Source organism: Muntiacus reevesi, chromosome 14, assembly GCF_963930625.1.
Source record: "Muntiacus reevesi chromosome 14, mMunRee1.1, whole genome shotgun sequence".
NCBI lineage: Eukaryota > Metazoa > Chordata > Mammalia > Artiodactyla > Cervidae > Muntiacus > Muntiacus reevesi.
This window is the reverse complement of record NC_089262.1, coordinates 21,399,817-21,411,403: the sequence shown is the minus strand read 5'-3', so window position 1 is coordinate 21,411,403 and position 11,587 is coordinate 21,399,817. Positions and strand designations below refer to the sequence as shown.

Here is an 11,587-nt window from a genome sequence, read left to right as displayed (position 1 = left end):
CTGTGGAGTTCTAACCAGTTTCAGTTTGCTTTACCTGGTTGGAATTGTATTTGCTCAAATAAAATCCTAGGGATTCTAATATTCTTCAGTTTATCTTTTAACAGATTTTTATTTAAAGTTGCTTTTTCTAATGATAACAATGACAAATGTCCTTTACTTAGAATTTTCCTGGTATAATATTTAAAAAACAGTACTTCTTACAGGACAATTTAGACCATTTTACTGTTTACACTTTTCAGTATATTAAGGACAAATTTCTACTATCACAATTTGTGTCTTCCTATACTCAATCATTTATGCTATTTTTCTCCCTGATATCTTTGTACTTTGGGTGTTTCTTTAGTTTCCCACCCATTCACATACTGGTTTAAAATTTATACACTCTCATTCTTTTTTTTTTTTTTTTTTTTAAAGTCTAATTTTGAAATCGTTTCCCCAATGACTCAGCAGGTAAAGAATCCACCTGATGCAGGTTTGATCCCTAAATTGAGAAGATCCCTTGGAGTAGGAAATGGCAACCCACTAAATATTCTTGTCTGGGAAACTTCATGGACAGAGGAGCTATGGATTGTAGGACAGTGGGTTACAATCCATGGGACTTCAGAGAGCTGGACACACACAGACTGAGCAGAACACAGCAGAGTCCCAGAGCTAACAAATTTTAAAAATGATGTGTGCAATCCTAAAATAATCTACTCCAGGGCAGCACAGACTTGGATACAGTGCAATAGGTAACCAATTTCTTTCCTCACCAATCCCTAAGATTATATTAATGTTTCAATAACTAGCCTACATATTGATATACCAGGATCTAACAGCTTTTAAAAACTTCTCATTATATTTAGTTACCTACAGTTTCACTAAGATATGCCCACATGAAGATTTATCCTATTGAATTCTTGTGCCTTTTGAATCTGAGAAGTCATTTCTTTCGGCAAATTATTCCTTTGCCTTCTTTCCAGTCTTTCTGTTTCCTCCTGCTTTCAATAACACCTGCTAGGCTCTCCCCTAGTTCATTATAGCTTCTTTTCTATTTTTCCTTGTATTGTAATATGCATCGCAATCTCAGGTATTTCTATTTTTTTCACCTGAATTGAATCTACTGAATTAAATGTAATAAGCTTATAAGTTTTATCTATAACATGCTTAGATATATCACAAATGAATTTAAAATGATCTTTTCTCTTTTGGTTTCTATGTTTGCATTTCTTGTATGTTTAATTAATTTCTTTGTTTTAAATAAATTAAGCATTCTTCTTTAAAGGCTATCAAATACTTCTATAATCTGTAGCTATTGGGAATTTAATTCTGTTACTTATTTTATTTACTAATAAATGACTCATGGTATATTTTCCTTTTTTTTACCTTTGGCCTACATAATAATCCTTTCTCAGTACTATATATGTTGCAAATTATTTCTTCAAATATAGATTTGTAAGCTTTTGAATATGTAAGTCCTTTGTTCTACACTGTTGCTTTTTGTATTGATATAGTTAAATCTGGGTGTGTTCAACAACACATTTTTCCAGTACTTTTTGAATTTTTCTATTTATGATTATTAGCTTTGTAATTTCAATTGACTTTTGTGTATTCAAAATAAAAATCTAAATTTCATTTCCTATATGCAGAAGCTATTACACAACATGAATATCTGAATAACTAATATTTATCCCACAGATCTGAAATGTTAAATTTATGATATAATAGATTTCCATGTAGGTGGAAAAAAGAAAAGAATAACTAGTATAAGTTGCTGGCTTTCCCCCAAAATAGGGATACTTCAGGCTTGAGATGACATAGAAATATGTGGATCTGGAAAACTGACACAAAAATCTGTGTGAAAGCTCTTTAGAAATAGAAGGCATTTAAGAAAAAAATGTCATCCTAGGATACAGTGTGCATGTTTGAGGGGCTGACAAAAGAAGATAACATATAATGGAAAATCTTTTGATACACTTTTAAAATTTTGGACTGCTCTATTACCACTTGCAATCCATTATATATTTTGTTACATTCATGAAATATTGGAGTGATAATAATTCAACATATTAAGAAAATATCTTGATAAATTTCATTTCATATTTGTGACTTTAAAAATATATTCAATCAGAAAGAATTCAAAGGAACATTCTATTAATACCTTAAGATGCCTATATTACACACACTGAAAACAATCATCAAAATTCATGAAGTTACTAAAATGTATTTCTCTTAAACTTGAAAAAAATAATTTATAAAAGCATGTCTGTCACTACTGCTATTGTTTTTAGTTAAGCCCTATGAATATTTTAAAACAAAAAAAATGCTGTAAGAGAATGCTGTAATATCCGTTAGAATGAGAAGAGAATTAACTTTTAAAAATTATTTTTAGACTTTATCAGCCGCATTATAAATCCATCGGGTGCAGCAAGTCATTTTATGGATACTGATAAACTGATTCTAAAGTTTACATGGAGAAGTAAAAGATCCTGAATAGCCAATACTATATTGAAGGAGAAGAATGGAATTGCAGGACAGATGCAACCATATTTCAAGACCGACTATAAAGCTATAGTAATTAAGATGACGTAGTACTGATGAGGGCTTCCCTGGTGGCTCAGACAGTAAAGAATCCGCCTTCAATGAGGAAGACGTGGGTTTGATCCCTGGATTGGAAAGACCCCCTGGAGCAGGGCATGGCAACTCACTCCAGTATTCTTGCCTGGAGAATCCCCATGGACAGAGGAGCCTGGTGGGCTAAGCCTGGAGTGACTAAGCACAGTACTGATGAAAGAGACCAGTGTCACAAACTAGAGACCCCAGAAGTAGATCCACATAAATATAGTGAACTGATTTTTGTCAAGTAGCAAAGGCAATGCAATGGAGCAAAGATAGTCTCTTCATCTTTGCAAAAAATGGCGCTGGAATAACTGGCCATCCACATGAGACAAAAATGAATGCAGAAAGACTTTATATTCTTCACAAATTAACTCAAAAGGGAGCACAGACTTAAATGTAAAATGCGAAACTGTAAAACTCCTAGAAGTAATAACAAGAGAAAGCCTATGTGATTTTAGGTATAAGGATGCCTTTTTATTTTTACTTATTTATTTTTAGTATGATTTATTTGACTGTGTCAGGTCTTAGCTGCAGCAGGCAGTATCTCTCATTGCCTTTCATTGCACCATGTTGGATTCTCTCTAGTTGTGGCAGAGGCTTAGCTTTACCCCACAGCATGTGGGATCTTAATTCCCCAGCCAGGGATCTAACCTGTGTTCCCTGCATTGGAAACTGTATTTTTTTTTATAATCCACTTTTATTTTCCTTTTCCTCCTCACATACAGAACTTTTCTACACACTGAATTTCTTGCATCTGTAAGGTCATTTGATGTTGGTCAGGTACCATTTTATCCCCTAAAATAACTTTGCTGACATCAAAATATGACAGTTAACCAGTGTTAAATCTATAAAAATATTTACATAGCACAGCACATTAAGTTTTAGGCACTTGGCATTCAAATCACATAAAAATTGGACAAGACCCCCAACCTGCATGTTCAGAATCAGGTGTTCACAGTCCCTACCTGGTGACTGTACATGGTTCAAAAAGCAGCAGAGGCAACAGACAGTTGCCTCAAAGGACACGGACCTCTGTTATCTGGAAGCATACTCTGTGATCCCAGTGTCATGTACCACTCCACCTTTTTCTCCAAGGCGGTCCCGTAATTCTGGAATGGCAGGTCCTGCTGATACAAAATGAAGACAGACAACACAACGTTTACCCTGTGGAGACATCCTAACTCCTTCCATGCATGGTGATCTTGAATGCAACTCGTCCTAAAAACTTGTCACGGTCATTCTGGATTTTTAGGTTGGGTGACCCATCAATCTTGCACTCAACTATTACTTCTTTTACATCACCATCACTACCAAAGCTGAGCTGGACAGCAACTAGTGGCTGCACGCAGCTCCCATGCAGTTTTGTTTTGTTTTCCATAATATGGAAATATTTTAAATATATCTTTCCAATGGGAGGATAAGTTGATAGAACTGCTGTGTTTTCACTTTTTGTAATGCAGTCTATCCTTGGTTCTCCTTGAGGCTTTAATACAATTATCCTGCTCATTTTCACAAGAATACAAGGGTTTTCTGATTGGTAGCCAAAGGTGGGCTCATCCACACCACCGTATGCTTCAAGTAAAGCAAGAGGAAACATATGCTGTGTATTCTGGACCCTTCTGCTCCAAAAACTTCCATTGGTACGATCTGTGAGATTCTTCTGTTCTTCTAAGCCATACGGCTTTAAAACTTTCTTAAGGTCATCCATGTACCCTTGATAGGATTCTGAATAAGACAGGCTGAATGAAAAATCCAACGCTGGCACTGGTTTTGGAAAACCCATAAATCCTGGACTAGGAATCTGGTCACGAAATTTTGGGACCCTCTTCGTTCAGGGTCTGAAGCATGGCCCACATTGTGAATGAAAAGAGCGCAGCCAGGAAGGCATAAAAGACAGGGTAGAAGATCAAGGTCAACCCCAGCTCTTGGCCTTGCGCCCCAGGAACTCTCTGGTGGGCTGGTTGTGGATGAAGAGCTTCCACTCGGGCAGGCTCCGGTTGAAGGACTTCTTATCTCCTTCCTGGTGTGTGTGCCTACTGCGAGCGGAGCGGCGGGGCAGAAGCTGCTAGGAGGGGGGAGGCGCATCCCTGTTAGGGCAGAGCTGCCCTGAGACGTTGGCGGAATGCGCATCGGCCCAGGAAACCTCCTCACTGCAGGAAAGCTTTTTTTTTTTTCCCCCGTTATTATTTTTTTATTGAAGGATAATTGCTTTACAAAATTTCATCGTTTTCTGTCAAACCTCAACATGAATCAGCCATAGGTATACATATATCTCCTCCCTTTTGAACCTCCCTCTCATCTCCCTCCCCACCCCACCCTCCTAGGAAAGTGTATTCTTAACCACTGGTGGTGGTTTGTTCAGTCGCTGAGTCATGTCCAACCTTTTGTTAACTCCGTGGGCTGCAGCATGCCAGGCTTCCCTGTCCTTCCCTCTAACCCAGAGTTTGCTTAAACTCACATCCACTGAGTCAGTGATGCCATCCAAGCATCACACTCTCTGTCGTCCCCTTCTCCTCCTGCCCTTAATCATTCCCAATATCAGGGTCTTTTCTAATGAATTGGCTCTAGGAATCAGGTGACCAAAGTATTGGAATTTCAGCTTCAGCATCTGTCCTCCCAGTGAATATTCAAGGTTGATTTCCTTTAGGATTAACTGGTTTGATCTCCTTGCTGTCTAAAGGGCCCTCACCAGGGACGTTCTGTTGATTCCATTTTAGATATAGAATCAAAGGTACCATCCATGAAAGAAATAATAAGATTTACTTCATTGAAATTGAAAACTTCTAACCTGTAAAAGACAATATCAAAAGACAAGTCAAGACTTAAAATGTTTACAGAAGACACATCTGAACAAACTAAGCATACTCTTGCTATACTATTGAGCAGTCAAGCTCCTTCATATGTATTTGAAGGAGTTACATATTATGTCTATACAAAAATATGCACATGGATATTTATAGCAGCCTTATTTGTAACTTCCAAAACTTGGAAGCAACCAAGATGTCCATTATTAGTTGAGTGAATAAACTGTGGTATATTCAGATGATGGAAAATTATTCAGCACTAAAAATAAATGAGCTATGAAGTTATGGAACAACATGGAGAAATCTTAAATGTATATTATTTAGTGAAAGAAGCCAACCTAAAAAAGCTACATATGGTTTGACACCAAATTTATGACACTAGAAAGGGCAAAGCTTGGAGATATTAAAAAGACCAATGGCTGGTATGGTTGGAGGAATGGGGAAATTCATTGGTACAACACAAAAGATATTTAATACAGTGAAAATATTCTCTCATATTATCATGATGAATATATGCCCTTATACATTTATCTAAGCAGTGAGTGTTGATGTATGATAGATTTTACAACACTAAGAGTGAACCCTAATGTTTTTTGGATGATGATATATCAATGTAGGTTCATCCTTAGTAAAAATTAGCACTGAGGTGAGTGATGTGATAATTGAGGAGAATATGTATGTATGTAGGTGCAGAAATTATATAGGAAATTTCATTATCTTCCTCCCAATTTTGCTTAAAACTTATCTTTTATAAAAGTCTTAAAAATACATCAAAATTTGAAATTAAAAAGTGATGAAACTTCATCACAATTGCTAAATATAATATCACCTTATAAAATTTAGTGATTTTTATTTAGAATATTACTTAGTATAAAAATCAAAAGCAAGGTTATTATAATTAAAAATCAAGAAAGCATTTTTTAAGAATTAATACACAAACAAGTCACAAGAGATTATGAGGAACTGTCAATAAGTAACATAAAAAATCTAAATAAAAACAGAGATAAATCAGCTCATGAATAATAAATTTTAACATTGTAAAGTTTGTAATCACTTTTTCCAGTAATAGGTAAACATGTTTGTATTCAAGAGAAAAATTTAACTGTGTATTTTTGAAACTCTGTACATTTGGAATTTTAAGAGAGTAAAGGTTCTTTGATAATTAATTTCTTATAAGAACAGAAACAGAAATCAACTTAGCAGGTACACAAATATACTACAGAGCCATATCTTGTAAAACATTTTCTTTTCTTTTTTTTTGCCAAAAAATCAGAAAAATAAGACTGATGGAACACACTAGAAAGTTCAGAAACAGATGCACCCAGGAAGATACAGCAATAAAGTTACCTGAAATAAATGAGGAGGGGTGGAATAATTAGGATTTGATTTAGAACAATCTGGCACACCACATGCAAGAAAAAAATGGCCCATATTTTGTTGTAAAAAAAAGTAAAAAGAATTAAGATTGTGGGGCTAATTATAGAAAATTCCAGATGATAAATTGACAAATAACTGCAATCTTGAGTCAGGAAAACAGATTTTAGAAAGCTAAAAAGAATAATTCATAAGAAGAAAATATAATGATTAGAGTGCATAAAAACCAGTGATTGTATTCAATGTAAAATTCTATAGTATGTTAATTAAAGCCAGATAGTCACACAATTTAAATGATATGTAAAGTATCTGTACAATGTCTAAAATAATTGGAATGTAGTGCAAAATGGCACAGACTATAGGTCATTGCCTGTTTTCAAATATTGGCACATATCTGATTTTTATTGTTGTCGTTTTTGTCATAGGCATATTTCTTAATGTCTTTGTGGATCAGATTTTTTTGATGTTCCAGTGTTATTTTGATCACTGTACTTTTATGGAAATTAATCAAGTTCATACATGGGATAATATTAGAACAGTGCATGGAATATAAACATCTAAATAAATACAGTTATTAATATGTATTAAAATATAAGCTATTATTTTAAGTCTTATTATTTATATTATCATCTTTTACCGACAAAGGCATATAATTTAGATCATCAAAGGGATATTTAAATTCAATAAGATAAATACAAGACAACAAATAGAAATATGGCCACAGATATAATTAGGCAATTCATAGATGGGAAAACAGATAATTAATAAGTAAAGCATATTAAAGGATACACAATTATTGTTTTCACTTTCTATCATCCCTGCAATTTGCAAGTAGCTTACATTTATTGTTTCATGTGATTTAATTGACAGGTTTTTAAACTGTACATAATTAATGGAGAAGTGGATCTTAATTTGTTTGCTGTCTCATCATTTATGAACAGAGTATAAAAACTCCTTAATCTCAGAAGTAATCAGGGAAATGCAAATTTGGAAAAGAGAAAACTTTACACTCATGACATTGACCCACATACTAAAAAAGTTAAGTTACACAAAAGTCTGATGACGATTTGGACACATAAATCATCCTGCGGGCTTCCCTTGCGCCTCAGTGCTGGATACTGCTTGCCTGCCAATGCAGGAGACTTGGATTTGATCCCTGGTCCAGGAGGATCCCACACGCCATGGAGTAACTAAGCCCATGAACCGCAGCTACTGAACCTGTGCTCTAGAGCCCAAGAGCCACAAATACCGAGGCCTGCACACCCTGGAGTCCATGCTTCACGGCAGCAGAAGCCACCACGATGAGAAGCCTGCACACCCCAACCAAAGAGCAGCCCTGCTCACTGCGACTAGAGAAAAGACCTCAGAATCAAAAATAAATAAATAAATACAATTATTAAAAAAAGAAAAAGAAAGCATCTTGTATCTCTAATGGGAATATAAGTTTGTCAACAACCCTGGAAAGTCCTCTGGGAGTATGCAATGAAAGTGGTTATTTGTATGCCACAAGACTCACCAAAATTTTCTATCTATCAATCTAATCTCCATTGTATACATCCAAGAGAAGTTATTGCAAAAGTACTTTAAAACACTTCATATTGGTAACTGTAATGCATTTGGGGGTTTCAAGGTCGTTTAGCAATAACCTAGGATTTCATCCTATGCAAATATCAGACATACACTACGGAATATAGTCATCAACAAACTAGATGTATACACAGCAGCATAGGTTGAACGAGTATACATAATGATGAATGAGAAAAATCAAGAAGTGAAAAATATATTGGTGTAAATTAAATGTTACATACAGGCCAAAACACACAACTAAATATGTGTGTTCAAATGCCTATACAAAGAGACATACAACATTTTTTTAGTAGAACGTCTAAATGGGAAGATCCCTTGGAGAGGGACGTGGTGGGCCACTTCAACATTCTTGCCTGGAGACTCCCCATGGATGAAGGAGACTTGCAGGCTACAGTCCATAGGGTTGCAAAGACTGAAGAGACTGACTTAGTGCTCCTGGAGTTAGGGAAATAGCAGTGTGGATTCAGGAATAGAGTGGAAAAAAAGTGAAAGAAAGGAACTGTCCATTTTTGGCCCTCTGATGATAACATATTATGAACAAGAGCACAAGTTTGATATTTTAAGTTAGACAATTAATGAATGAACATTATACTGGTTTGGGGCTTGAGATTCTATTTCCTTTATGTTTGGTTTATTTCTGCACTAATTGTACATATTAGGTGCTGCTAGTGGTAAAGAACCCACCTGCAACATAGGAGATACTAGACATGGATTTAATCCCTGGGTTAGGAAGATCCCCTTGGAGAAGGGAACTGTGACCCACTCCATGACTCTTGTCTGGAGAATCCATTGGACAGAGGAGGCTAGTGGGCTATGGTCCATAGGGTTGCAGAGTTGGCCACAACCTAATTGACTTAGCACTCAGCAAGCATATATTCACTTTAAATCTGATCTTCTGAAGTTCTCACTCCCTCACTGTATTCATCATTTCCCAGACTTCTTGGAGGAGGTCATGGCGAGGACTTGACTGCTGGTTGACCTGTAAGCTGGACCCAGGCAATCAGAGATCCTCTCCACCCACCAGCCCCCCACCCTTCCCGCAGAATGTATGTTACCACCCATCATTCCAATGCTAAGAGCTATTTAAAAGACACAGCTTTGAGAGAGTGAAGTGTTGTTGAGACCATCTGGACTGAATATGTGACCAAACCCAATTAAGGCCTCTGTATAAACTTTTAAGATTCTGATAGGCAGATGCTGAGAACTACTTGTCTTGTGGCTGCCAAGACAAGTTTCATGTGTAAAGTTCCCTTGCTTATTAAGCCTAGCACTTATTAACCGAGAATGGTCTGCCTCTTCTACTCTTTGTTTGGTCTCTTCTTGTCCTTCTTGTACAGGGGCCAGTTTCGAATTTCAAACTGGTGTCAAGCCAGCAATAGTGGAGTAAGCCAGGAGACTGAAGAAATGGGTCTTAGGAAAGAGGCATCCACAGGGGAAATCCCAATGGTGGTGCTCAGTCACTCAGCCATGTCCAACTCTTTGCAGCCCTATGCACTCTAGCCCTCCAGGCTCCTCTGACCATGGAATTGTCCAGGCAAGAATACTGGAGTGGCTTTCCATTTTCTACTCCAGGGGATATTCCCAACCCAGGGATCAAACCCAGATCTCTAGTGTCTCGAGCTTTCACAGGCAGATTCTTTACCACCTGGGAAGCCAAATAGGCCATGAGCCTCTACATGGGGTGTTGTGACCCCTAGGATAGATGTCTGTAGACTATATGGATGCTCTAAAAATGACTGGTTTGATGCCTGTGTGTGAGGAACTGTACAATGTGGCAAAGAGAGGAAATACAGGTCTGTGCAAGGGGCTGGCCTCTGCCATAGGCTATTCGGCTGGCCACAGATCCTCAACTAGAGGTTGAAGGCTGAGTTAGAAAGTTGGAAGAAGAGCTAAGGTTAGAGGGAAATGTATGATGGTCCATTACTCTGCAAGCTTCAGGGCTGACAAACAGGATGGGAGAGTAGGATATTATGTCTGAGACTTCAGCTTGCCATTTTGCAAGGCTGTGCTGTGCTTAGGCACTCAGTCATGTCCGACTCTTTGTGACCCCATAAACTGTAGCCTCTCAGGCTTCTCTGTCCATAGGGATTCTCCAGGCAAGAATCTTGGAGTGGGTTGTCGTGCTTTCCTCCAGCGGATCTTCCCAAGCCAGGGATTGAGCCCAGGTCTCCAGAATTGCAGGCAGACTCTTTACCATCTGAGCCACCAGGGAAGGCAAGAATACTGGAGTTGGAAGCATATGGAGAGCACAATCTGCTTTGGATTCAGGTTTGGTCACTCTGGCAAAGCCTGTGGGACCCTGAGAAGAGGGATTCTTTGGAAAGTGAGAAAAGCAAGAAGGAATATATGGTGACCATTGACAATTAAATGGACAAAATATTCCGTACTGTCTGATCCCCAGTACAAAAGGAAACTAAGACACAGCAGCAACAATCCCAGTCAACGGGGCAACTCCCAGTTCAGGAAATGGTGATGATGAGAGAATGTATTCCCACTGGACTTGTTGGTATTGCCACCGTGTTCTAGCAAAAGGCCAGGAAAAGCATGCAGGCATCATTAGTGAGGCTATGGGCTACCTGACGGGGGTGGGGATGGTGTGGTGACAGCTTTCCTCTGACTTGGGGCAGGAAGCACGGAAAATGAGCAATATTACTGTGCACCCCGCTCTCAGGCATGGCCTGCATAGTGCTCAGGGGTTCAAGGTATTCACTTCCTTTTAGATTGCATTCTTCTAGCCTGCAGGAGGTTTGGCCCAATAAAGGGGATCTCCCTGGGCACATGGGGCCTTATAAGTCTATAAAGGAGGTACAAAAATCTCATAGGGAGTTGGGAATGAGATAGTCTGTCTAGGTCCCTGTGTTTGAAGGCCCTTAAAGAACCGACCTGTCAATGCAGGGGACATAAGAGATGGAGGTTCAATCCCTGGGTAGAAAAGATCCCCTGAAGGAGGGCATCTCAGTCCACTCCAGTATTCTTGCCTGGAGAATCCTACAGACAGAGGAGCCTGGTTGGTTACAGTCCATGGGATTGCAAAGAGTCGGCCACAACTGAAGTGGCTTAGCATACACAATCAGACCACATTCATTTCAAGAATAAAAGCCAAGATATGCCAGTTCACCCCCAACACCTGGTATAAATGCCAATATCCACAGTGAATCCAGATGTGGGACAAAACATATAATGTTGAGTGATCCATTGCTGATCTGAGGGGAAAATGATAGATC

The 11,587-nt window shown here is 38.0% G+C and overlaps 1 pseudogene; it reads right to left on the bottom strand.

Moving 5' to 3' along the window:
- Window positions 1–3,775: 3,775 nt before the first annotated feature.
- On the bottom strand, window positions 3,776–11,047 carry LOC136146406 (sodium/potassium-transporting ATPase subunit beta-3 pseudogene; annotated as a pseudogene).
- Window positions 11,048–11,587: the final 540 nt, after the last annotated feature.